The sequence below is a fragment of the Opisthocomus hoazin genome, chromosome 6 (genome assembly GCF_030867145.1).
Source record: "Opisthocomus hoazin isolate bOpiHoa1 chromosome 6, bOpiHoa1.hap1, whole genome shotgun sequence".
NCBI classification, from domain to species: Eukaryota; Metazoa; Chordata; class Aves; order Opisthocomiformes; family Opisthocomidae; genus Opisthocomus; species Opisthocomus hoazin.
Window position 1 is genome coordinate 22261270 of NC_134419.1, and position 10814 is coordinate 22272083.

Below are 10814 nucleotides of genomic sequence, written 5' to 3' on the forward strand. Positions count from 1 at the left end.
AGTGTGACTTCAAGGAAGACAAAAATACAGAGTTTATTCTGGGAAGATCACAAACAAACAGTCAAATAACAAAATGCAGATGTCTTTGCCACTTGTCTCCATGAATTAGATATTCACAAATAACTGATTTTCAATATTTTTCCAGGGGTCATCTTCTTATGGAGGCAGCCATTATGGTGGACAAGTAAGCATTAATAGTTCCCACTTATGTAGTTTTGACCTATGCAAACTTGTGGTTTATTTGTTACCTACCTGGCTGTCACCATTAGCCTTAGTTATCTTAGCCTAAAACCTTCTCAGTAAATCTTTCTCTGTAGCATTATGGTGCTACTGTGATTAAACAAAACAAGGTCAGATGAAGACCTTTATTTGAGACTAAGAAAAAACAGAGTGTGAAATATTGTTGACTCAATTGGCTCCTGAAATTTGCAGGACTAGAGGGTCATGTCTTTCTGAAATAAACTAGTGCTTCATGAAGCTGACCAAAATTTTTAAAAGCCTCATGAAATGATTCTATGATTCTGTGAAAATGGTGTAAACAAGTTTCAGTTTCCCTTTTTGTTGGTATTCAGGGTTCATCTTCCTCAGGAGGCAGCCAGCATGGTGGACAGGTGAGAATTCTTCCCTTGTAATGTTTACTACTTTATCCCAGAGACTTGGTAGTTCTCTGTGTAAAAGAACATTTTAAGGAGATGGATTTTTTTTTTTTTCTTTTTTTTACATTTCATTTAATTTGTTGCTGGGTATATAGTAGTTGTAAATCTATGTGATGCAAAGCCACAGGACAGTTTTTAGGAGATGTAATCTCTGATGCATCATGGTAAATGCAGATGAGTCTCACTCCTTTTTGCACAGTCTGGTTCAGTCCACTCAGTTTTGCACTGAAAGAAATTTGGTATACCTCCTTCACATGGAGCATGGTTTAGAGGAGTGCTATGACATGGATATAGAGCTCATTTAATTCTTTCTGTTCAGCGTTCACCTTCTTCAGGAGGCAGCCAGTATGGAGGACAGGTAAGAATCTCTTCTTGTGTAGTCCTTATCCTAACACACAGCTTCTACATCAAAACTTGGCACTTTTCTATTGACTGAAAAAAAGTAGTATTTTGAGTAAACTCTGTTAAATAGACAATCAGGTATCTAAAGATACATGATCTTAAACCGTACAAAAACTGTGAAGGGCCAGTGCTTCTGTCATATCACAGTAAATGCTTGTTCTACCCTCCAACTTGTCCTCCTCACCTGGACCTATTTCCCTTCTGCTGCTGTCATGGTTTCTTAGCTCTAACAGTAAGCAGAAAACATTTGTCAGATTTATTGGAGAGGGAATGAGTGGAGAAAGATTTTCAGTCCAAATACAGTTTCCCAAAACTAGGTGTATAATCCTAATAGCTCATGATCAGTATTATGGAAGATTCATGTTACAGACCATCACTAATTTGCATAGAACACATAAGGGAATAGGTTGAGTGTTTATCTTTCTGTAATCTTTCATTGCACAACAGAGAAGGAAAATAGTCTTTCTTTCAGAAAACCTTACAGAAGCTTTTTGATAGAGAAATAATTGGCATCTTTGCTTCAGGGTCCATCTTTCTCAGGTGGCAGCCATTATGGAGGACAGGTAAGAATTGTTTTTCTATTTTGGGTTTTTTTTTTCCCATTGTTCACCTTTCTCTCCTTTTCTGTTTTGCGAAAAACAAAATATTTTATAAAGGGGTGGCTTACAGCTAAACAGTGTTTACGCAGAGTAGATGAATACATGACTACCTACGGAGTCAGCCCACTCAGGAAAATAGAACACAGGAGGCTGCCCTGAGCACACAATCCAGTGCAACAGTGCTCCTCACACCTGACTGAAGCTGACTTTGATTTAAACTTTATTGTTCTGTTTAAACAGTAGCCATTGTAAAGGCCAATAGCTTTCAGTATGGTTATAAAGCAAGTGTTCACATTTGCGTGATACTGAAATCCATGGAAGACAAAAGTGTGATTTTTCTGTGATGGGTCATAAGTTCAAGAATGTGCAACAAATATAACGCTTCCTTTCTCATGTCTTTAGGGTATACCTTCTTCAGGAAGCAGCCAGTATAGTGGACAGGTAAATTTCTATTTTCATAGTATTGGCAGTCTCAGTACAGAGTTTGTTAGGAAAACTGACCTGTATTTTTTGCAAAAAGAGGAACGTTCTGAGAAAGAATAGCTTTAAACCGAACTGAGCAAGGATTGCTAAGTATTGGTCTGTCTGGTATGTCAGAGCATGATATGAGCGAATGATACAGGGGCCTGTGTTACTGCATCGAAATGCTTCCTTAAACAGATTGTAGTTCTAAGAAGCCCATTTTTGTTGTTATATTTAAACAGAAGCAATTTGAAAGCCTAAGGACCACAGAGAACAAGTGACACTGTTACTCAGTAACATAACTAGTTACTCATCTTTTCCAGGGCTTTTCGTCAGGAGGCAGCCAGTCTGGTGGACAGGTAATGCTTTTCTTTCTCCACACCGTTCAGTTGTCCTAGTGTCAGGCACTCGCAATTTACTTTGCATATCTTTCCTTCACACGAACTGTCTTCCTCACCACTGTCCGTTTTGCCCAAAGCCTCAGCAACACATTATTTTCTTTTTCCGGGTCATTCAGACATCCCGGAAGCCAGAGTAGCCAGTAGCAACTATCAGAATGGCAATTGTATTTGAGCTTCTGTACCTGCTTTCGTGCTAAACGTTTTTCTGCTTACACATTTCATTGGAGATTGAATGTGGAAAGCAAGATACCGAATGGTGAACCCCTGGCCACCTCTCACTTAGTTTTATCAGAGTAGAAATCGCCTAGTAGGCCTCCACTGGAAGTGATCCTTAGAGTTTTCTGTAACATCTGTAGCATGAAAGAGTGCTGCATGTATTCCAGGTGCTCTGGTCTCTCTGGGAAAGAAAAAAAAAACCCAAATATTTTCTGTAGTACTTAACTAGTTACTCAGAATTTTTTACTCATCCTTTTGGAGAATTATTTTACTGTAAGTTTTAAATGAGAAATTAGAAGACTATACTTAAAAATTTGATCAGTAAGTGCACAGTTAGCCTGAAAGGACAGTGGAGAAAGAAATAAATTACTTTTTAGATGGAACTTGGTGAATCTATGAGCAGGATTTTATAGCCTGTTTTCTTGCAGTAGCAGAATGTGAGTTTGATTTGCTAATGCAGAGGCCTCTTCCAGTCACAGACTCAGGAAAATGTTTGGTTGTGTTTTCTGCAGGGTGGATGTGTGTGCCCTGGTGGGAGTTCAGTAAGTATTCTTTGTCTTTGTATAGTTTTCATAGTACGTACTGGAAAATTGCCAAGGAACTACATTTCTGTGTGTGAACAATATATATACTTCTGTCTGTGAAATCATACATATCATGAATTTTTTTTTACATTGTGCTAAAGTGCGAAATTTTGAACCTGCTAAGAACAAAAATATTATGTGACTTGCAACTGTAGTATTGTATTCAAAAGTAGCTACCCAGAAGCATTTCTATTTTGAAACAAATACATGGGAAATTGCAGTTTTCCCACCCTGGATTAAACAAGTCATAATGTTCTCCAGTACCTGTATTAAAGGAAGACTAGTACTAATTCTGTAAAATATCCAGACATGAAAAACTGCTTCGAAGCATTTCATTTCTTTTGGTTTGTAAAAGAGGTCTGGGACTTCTCTGAGAATCTGTTTCCCAAATATCTCATAGTATATCTGCTGGGTTTTGGACACGTGTGTAATAGTGCTCTTCTTATGCTAGTTATTTACAGTATCATTGAACTACTGAAACTTAGATCTAGAATCTTGACCCAAAATGCTTCCAAGCAGAGCAACACATTTTAAAAGTTAAAACTATTTCCATTTTTCTGTCTAATTAGTATATTCCCTATACTTTTGTAAATACTTTAAAAACAACGACAACAACAAAAAAACCCACTGTTTTGCTGAAATTAAGCTAATTTGCCATTGAGGGTAGGGTTGAGTTATCTATCTCAGTATAGTAAAAATTGCTTTGATTACTACAGCTTTTTCTGAGATTATGAAATCAAGAAAAACCCATATGCCATAAGTGGGGACCTAATAAATGCTTATAAATATCTCAAGGGTGGGTGTCAGGAGGATAGGGCCAGACTCTTTTCAGTGGTGCCCAGCAACAGGACAAGGGTCAACAGGCACAAACTGAAGCACAAGAAGTTCCATCTGAAGATGAGGAAGAACTTCTTCACTCTGAGGGTGATGGAGCACTGGAACAGGCTGCCCAGGGAGGTTGTGGAGTCTTCTTCTCTGGAGATATTCAAGACCCACCTGGACAAGGTCCTGTGCTGCATGCAGTAGGTGACCCTGCTTCAGCAGGGGGGTTGGACTAGATGACCCACAGAGGTCCCTTCCAACCCCTACCATTCTGTGATTCTGTGAAGTATACCACTCATCGTATACATGCCACTTCTGAGAATCAGAAGTGCTGAAAACAACACATAAATTATCAGTTTACTTCTCTTTGCAAGCAAACAATCTGAAGGAATAAGGACAAATAAAAGTTAAATCCTTTACTTGTTTAATCAAACAGATAGAAAAGTATACTAGTAATACTGTAAATGACTTGATAATTGCAATAGGTCAGTAAGTTGTCTTGGTTCTCCTCCACATGACACTGATTTTAATATGGAGTAAACATTGCTATTTTTGTTGAATACAGGGCTCTTTTGGAGCAAACAGCTACCATAGTGGACAGGTAGGAAATTTGTCTTTAACATTTACAGAGTTCAGCTCTTCAGGAATAAACGCAGCTCAGTTGCCATATTTGCCCAGAAGCCATTAAATATTGAGTTCAGTTTAGTCACAGAGATAGGGCAAATAATTCCAGAGAGTGCATATGGCTTTTATTGAATTGCTCTTGACATTTCAGTTATATCTTTCTATATACTAGAGCCAAGAGTTTGCTTTGTACTTACCTTGAAAAATACTGAAGTGTAATTCATGGGGTTCATCTCATTGCATAAATCACTAATATGATGTGCAGATAAGTAGCAACTTGCCACTGCATTAATAACAGTATAAAGTTCTTCCACATAATCCATGTCATGAGTATTGTTTAGATTAGGTCCAGGGTTTTTTTATGCCAAGTGGTGTTTAAAAAAATTATTTACAAAAGTTTCACATTCTTTTTACAGGGTTCGTCATATTCTGGAAGCAGTCAGTATGGTGGACAGGCAAGCAACTTTTCTTTGTTTTCAAGAGCTTCTTCCTACTTACTATTTATTAAATGAAAAATACGATGCAGTGCACACACCGCCAGCCAGATTTCTGAGTCATTTTACTCTCAATAAATATCTGAAAACAGGGACTGTTTCTCAGTAACTGAAATGTAGTAGCATGAATAAAATTCAGTTTAAAGACACTGCATACATCATAAGTTTAGTTATTTTACCTCAAAGTGGTTTTTTTCAATTATATTGAAATTATCCTTTTTTTTTGCATTTGTTTAGATTAAATACTTGGAAATTTGGTACAAATATACCAGTAGATATTGTTTTGAAAATATCAATTCTGTTGCATTACCCACAATAATACTGCTTTCCTCATCTTGAGCTGCAATTCAAGTCTCTTACTCCTATGTACCTTCAGTAGACTTCGTAGTTTGTCACCGATCAAGAAATCTTACTAGCCCAAATAGTTAACAGATGTAATGGATGGCTATCTAATAAGAAGGTGGAACATATTTTTCATTAGTATTACTCTCTTGGCAATGTTTCACTCTACTATACTAAAAAATACTTTAATTTCTGTTTGCTCCATTGGCAAGCATTTGAGTTCAGTATCACTCTATTAAGAAGATCATTTCATGTAGCATGGAGAGGATTTTTAAAGGTGTAAAACAAATTTTTCCCAAATTACTTACTTGGAATAGTAAAGATGCTCTTACAATGATACACATGATGGTCTCTGAAAATGTTTGACCTAGCAGAAAATCACAAATAAAATAGATTACTTTTTTTTCTCTTGAACAGAGCCATACTTAAAGACACTTTATATCTGTATATTTATATCAGGGCATAGTCTTAGCAGTTTGTAAAATTTAACTACTTTCAACTCTCAAGGAACTTAGCGGAATTAAGTCAGAAGTCTTTAACTGCGCCTTTTTAGATTCATATACTTTCCAGATTCCTACTGAGATCTCCTGTCAAAAGGTCCTTCTGTGGTGTTTCATTCTGCACAGGAAAAAAAAAAAAGAGTAACTGCTGTTATTCTGCCAATATTTAAGCACTTCAGTTTCCTCTGTTTTTTTTTTTAATAGGGACATTCTCCCTCAGGAAGCAGCCAGCATGGTGGGCAGGTGAATATATTCTCTTCCCATCCCATCACTCCTAACTCTTTCCCTGTACTGTCTGCATCAGGTTAGTTACTTGATGCTGAAAGATACATTAATTGGCCATTTTACAGGGCTTAAATAGTTGAGGAAATATCAGTTAAATCCGTTTCAGCAAGCTGAATAAAATAATTGGTTACAATGAATTACTGCTCTATGTAAAACTGTAGTCGCTATATAGTATTTCATAACACCACTCTCCTGATGCAGAGTAACAAATTGCCATTGTTTTGGTGTGCAGTAGATAGCCTAAGGTTTAGGTACCCCAGTTACTTTTTGTTCAAACAACATCCAGATAAGTTTGTCCTAAGTACTGCATGAATTATCTCAAGACAGTGATAGAACATTTTTTTTTTCATTCAATTAATACGTGTTTGATTGACTTCTTGCAGGGCTCATATTCTTCTGGAGGCAGACAACATGGTAAACCCGTAAGTAAAAAAATTTCAAGTTTACTCTTCTTTTTTCTTGTAAGCCTGTTAAAAAAAAATCATATCCAGTTAGTTATGGACTAGATACTTCTCTGAGAATTACTTAAATATGCAAAGTGTCACATGATTTACTTATCTGGGATAATGTCAACAAATGCAAACACAATATTTATTTTCACACAGTTCCATAGTTTTGAGTCAGCATTTTACTCTGTAACTGAACTTCTAGTCAATCTCTGGATTAGTTCTAATAATAACAGAATAAGATTACAGGATCTTCATTTTTTTATAAGGGACTTCTGAACGTTTATATGTGTTTAAATTCATAGTAATTATGCACTTTGTGCTCAGACCTCACATTTTCATTGATTTTATATGCATTTGTCTTAAGTATTTCTGGTTTTCTTTGAAGAAAATATTTTCTTTTTCTTTTTGAAGGAAATAATCATTGATATTTGACTGTGTATTTTCATCTCCTCCCATTTCAGACCGCTATTTTACTATGTAATTTAGACCTTGCTCTTGTCATTCAACAGCAGGAGATATAAATATGCACACACAATGTTTTAGCTTATCTCGTACAGAAAATAAGATGTATCAACTTGTTATTAAAAACTGGGCAAAAATGTTATATTTTCTTATACACAAATCATAAAGGTGATCATTTTGTGTACTGTATTTGATGGCATTTCCTAAAGAGTCAATGCTTGTAAGATTTCCTGTTAGCAATGCCATTCAAATAAGCAGAGCATCTTTGCCAGAAAACTGAATAAGACTTTTGTAGAACATGTAATTTTTCAGTATCCACTTTTATTTTCAGTTACCTTCCTTATCAGAGCTTTCTTCAAGTAGGGCTGTAGATTAAAGGACTCTAACACTTACCTTTCCCCTTCTCCTCCCTCCCCCCATCTAACTGTAGACTGATTCTAGGTGAATTAATGTTTAATTTCACCTTATTATTTTTTCCTTTCTATATATCAAACACATTGTAACTACAAAACAGCTCTTTCTTCTTGAGAACTTTGAATTAAATTCTCTGCCTAATACATCATTCAAAAGAATACTTGTAACAGAAAGATGTTAAATATTTGTATTTCACATAAGCTTTTCCCTGGGATTTTTGGATGACTGGACACAAAATAGTGTTCATTCTCCTGTGGTCCTTTATTCCAGATACCAAGAACATACTAAAGTACAAATAGGCTTAGAGTCAAAAATAGGTATCTTTTTTCAGGGTTCATCTTCCTCAGGAGGCAGTCATCAAGGAAAGCCAGTAAGGATATTCTTCTTTCAGTATTCTACAACGAAGGTAGAAATGTGGATATTGGTATTTAAAATAGGTAACAATCATGATGGTGAAATTTAAAATTATGTTACAATGCTAAACGTCTGAGAAAACTCACCAATAAAGATTGGAATATTTTGTTCAAACTGGAAACTTAGGATGAAGCAGCATTCGCTCCTCCCACAGCAAAGTTTTTACATTTTCTGTTACTTACTCATAGGAACATGCTTGGATCATTCTAGTAAGCATTATGTATTTAAATATCAGGATAACTATTTCAGTTTCAAACTTAGTATTTCAGTCAGTGATACATTGCTTTGAAAATCCTCTGAAACTGTTCATGGAATAAAGAGGACATAGCTGTGCTTTCTTGAGACCATTCAATTCAAATAGGGAATAAAGTTCAAGGAAAAAGGTAAAATCAAAGTCAGTATCAAAACTACTAACATCCAGCGCATTTTCAAGACTGCTGTATGCTCTTTGGACACAATTCACTAGGAGACTCGTACAACAAAAATAAATGGTTCACAATTATTTTACAGGGCTCCTCTACCTCAGAAAGCACTTATTCTGGGAAACCGGTAAGAATACTTTCATCACTACATTTTAATCTTCTTTTCTTGATAAACAAGGAACCTGGGTGGTTGATAGAGCAATTCTGGGATGATTTGGTCTGAAGAACATGCTGTATTAGTTCCATTTGTATTAGAGCATATTTAAAGAAACTGCTGTGGAAAAAATGGCCTCCGCCTGGGAAAGCTATTTCAGTATCAGTCATATTTTGAATCTGAATCTGTCCTGCTTCACATTCCAGTTAGTGGCCTTGTTACATTTTGCTGTCCTCTATTTTTAAATTGCTGTGCTCTGTGTAGATTTTTATAGGCTCTTTTCAGTTAATCCTTCACTCTTTTTTTTTTTTTTTAATAAACTAGATTTTTCAGTTCTTCACTGGCAGGTTACCTTCCTTACTCCTTATTCCTTCCTCCCTCCCCGGGTACTCATCAATTTTTAACATCCTCTTTCAACTATAGGGATGGAAATCTCTGTAAGTAATATGACAGTGGAGTGAGAGAAAAATAGACTTCTGCCCTTTCATCAATTTTAAGTGAAATTTTCAGTTGAAAGACAAGATAGTGTGTAACTAGAACTGTTTATCTGTGCAAAGCTACTTTCCTCTTGAACAACTTAAACCGTGCTGTGGGTTAAGCTATTAAAATTTTGTAGATCACAAGCAAAACTGTGTTCAAAACCATTGGGTGGGAACACTTCTAGATTTATTTATTTGTTTGTTTGTCTACAGAATTCACCTTCCTCAGGCGGCAGTCAAGTGGTAAGGACTTTTCCTCTTTGTAATTTCTACTGGTTTCTTCCTATACATATTGTAGAAAACTGAAAGTATTGTTTATACTGTGAGGTATCTGTCAGATTTCCTCTATCTGAATAAGTGTTTGCGAATGCATGTGCAACATAATAAATGGGAATAGTATCAACAAAAATGAGAAGTGGGACCACATAAGTGCTTTATACTTTTGATCCTGCCTGTCATTTAAAAATAGAACACCTGTCGACTTATGTGCATTATAGATGTGGCACATGATATTTTACAATCAAAAGTGTCTACATAGTAGCAGGGAACTAATAGGAGAAGATTGCTCTGAAACTTCCTCTGCTTTTATAATAGTAATAAATCGAACTATTTTGGACTGGGTTTATCAAATTGTTCTCTTTTTTTACAGAGCTCTGCTGGGAAACACTCCACTCCCCAACTCCTGCTGTTATTCAGCGTTTTGAGTGCCTTTGCTCTCTCTGCTGCTACATCAAAATGGTCTATGTGAACTTCTGAAGAGTTGTTCAGCATCCTAGACATGGATTATATTCAGTAATATTAATTACTTGATGTAAGAAAAAAAAATACCCTTAAGTCAAACTGGCAGATGCTGCTTGGCTGTTGTATTGTATGTCTAGCTAGTATGTCATGCCTCTCATTAGTTTACCTTCGGTTTTAGTCATTAGTAGGATCATTAGTTTTGTCAGTGTTGTAGGCATCCATTTAAGAGAGCATATTGTACCCTACCTATATGATTTATTTTTATTTCCAATGGGGCATGCAATGAACACCTACCTGAAATCTGACTGGTGCAACAAACAAATGCTTAGAAAATATTTGATTATTAACAAAAGCGGAAGAGGTCGAAGAAATTGTTGTATATGCAAACTGAGCACTGTGCCTGGTCATCATGGCATAAAATAAGGCTAATGTAAACATCTGATAAGCAGTCCTTCATGGGACAGAAGAAAAGATACTATAATAATGTCAGAGTATTGATTTTAGTCTATTGTAATCAAATGCAAGTTCAATACGGAGGTTGCAAAGCAAAAAATAATACTCCACGGGACTGAAATTTTGGGGGCTGAATTGAAGTTTATTCATTGAAGAAGCCAAACAAGCTCAGAGCAAAGAAATACTGAACTCTGTTCAAACTGATTGCAAATACCTAGAGTTCTGTAGCGAAGTGTATGAGGCAATGCACCCCAGATTAGACCAACAGTCTAAAAACTGCTGAAAAACAATGCATTTTCCCTCGGGAAGGAATGGAAATTGAACTAAGTTCATAAAACTGATACTATCTTGTCTCCTTTTCTCAAGTATTTAGTCTAGCCTGTGATATCTGATCTATCTGCAAGTTTAATTTCAAGAATGATGCTGACATCTGCAAGCA

The 10814-nt window shown here is 36.0% G+C and overlaps 1 long non-coding RNA gene across 1 annotated transcript; it reads left to right on the forward strand.

The window, feature by feature from the left end:
* The first annotated feature begins 8647 nt into the window (after window positions 1-8647).
* On the forward strand, window positions 8648-9918 carry LOC142361666 (uncharacterized). The gene is made up of 3 exons (XR_012764295.1): window positions 8648-8675; window positions 9395-9424; window positions 9831-9918. It is a non-coding gene; the product is annotated as an uncharacterized LOC142361666 (long non-coding RNA).
* Window positions 9919-10814: the final 896 nt, after the last annotated feature.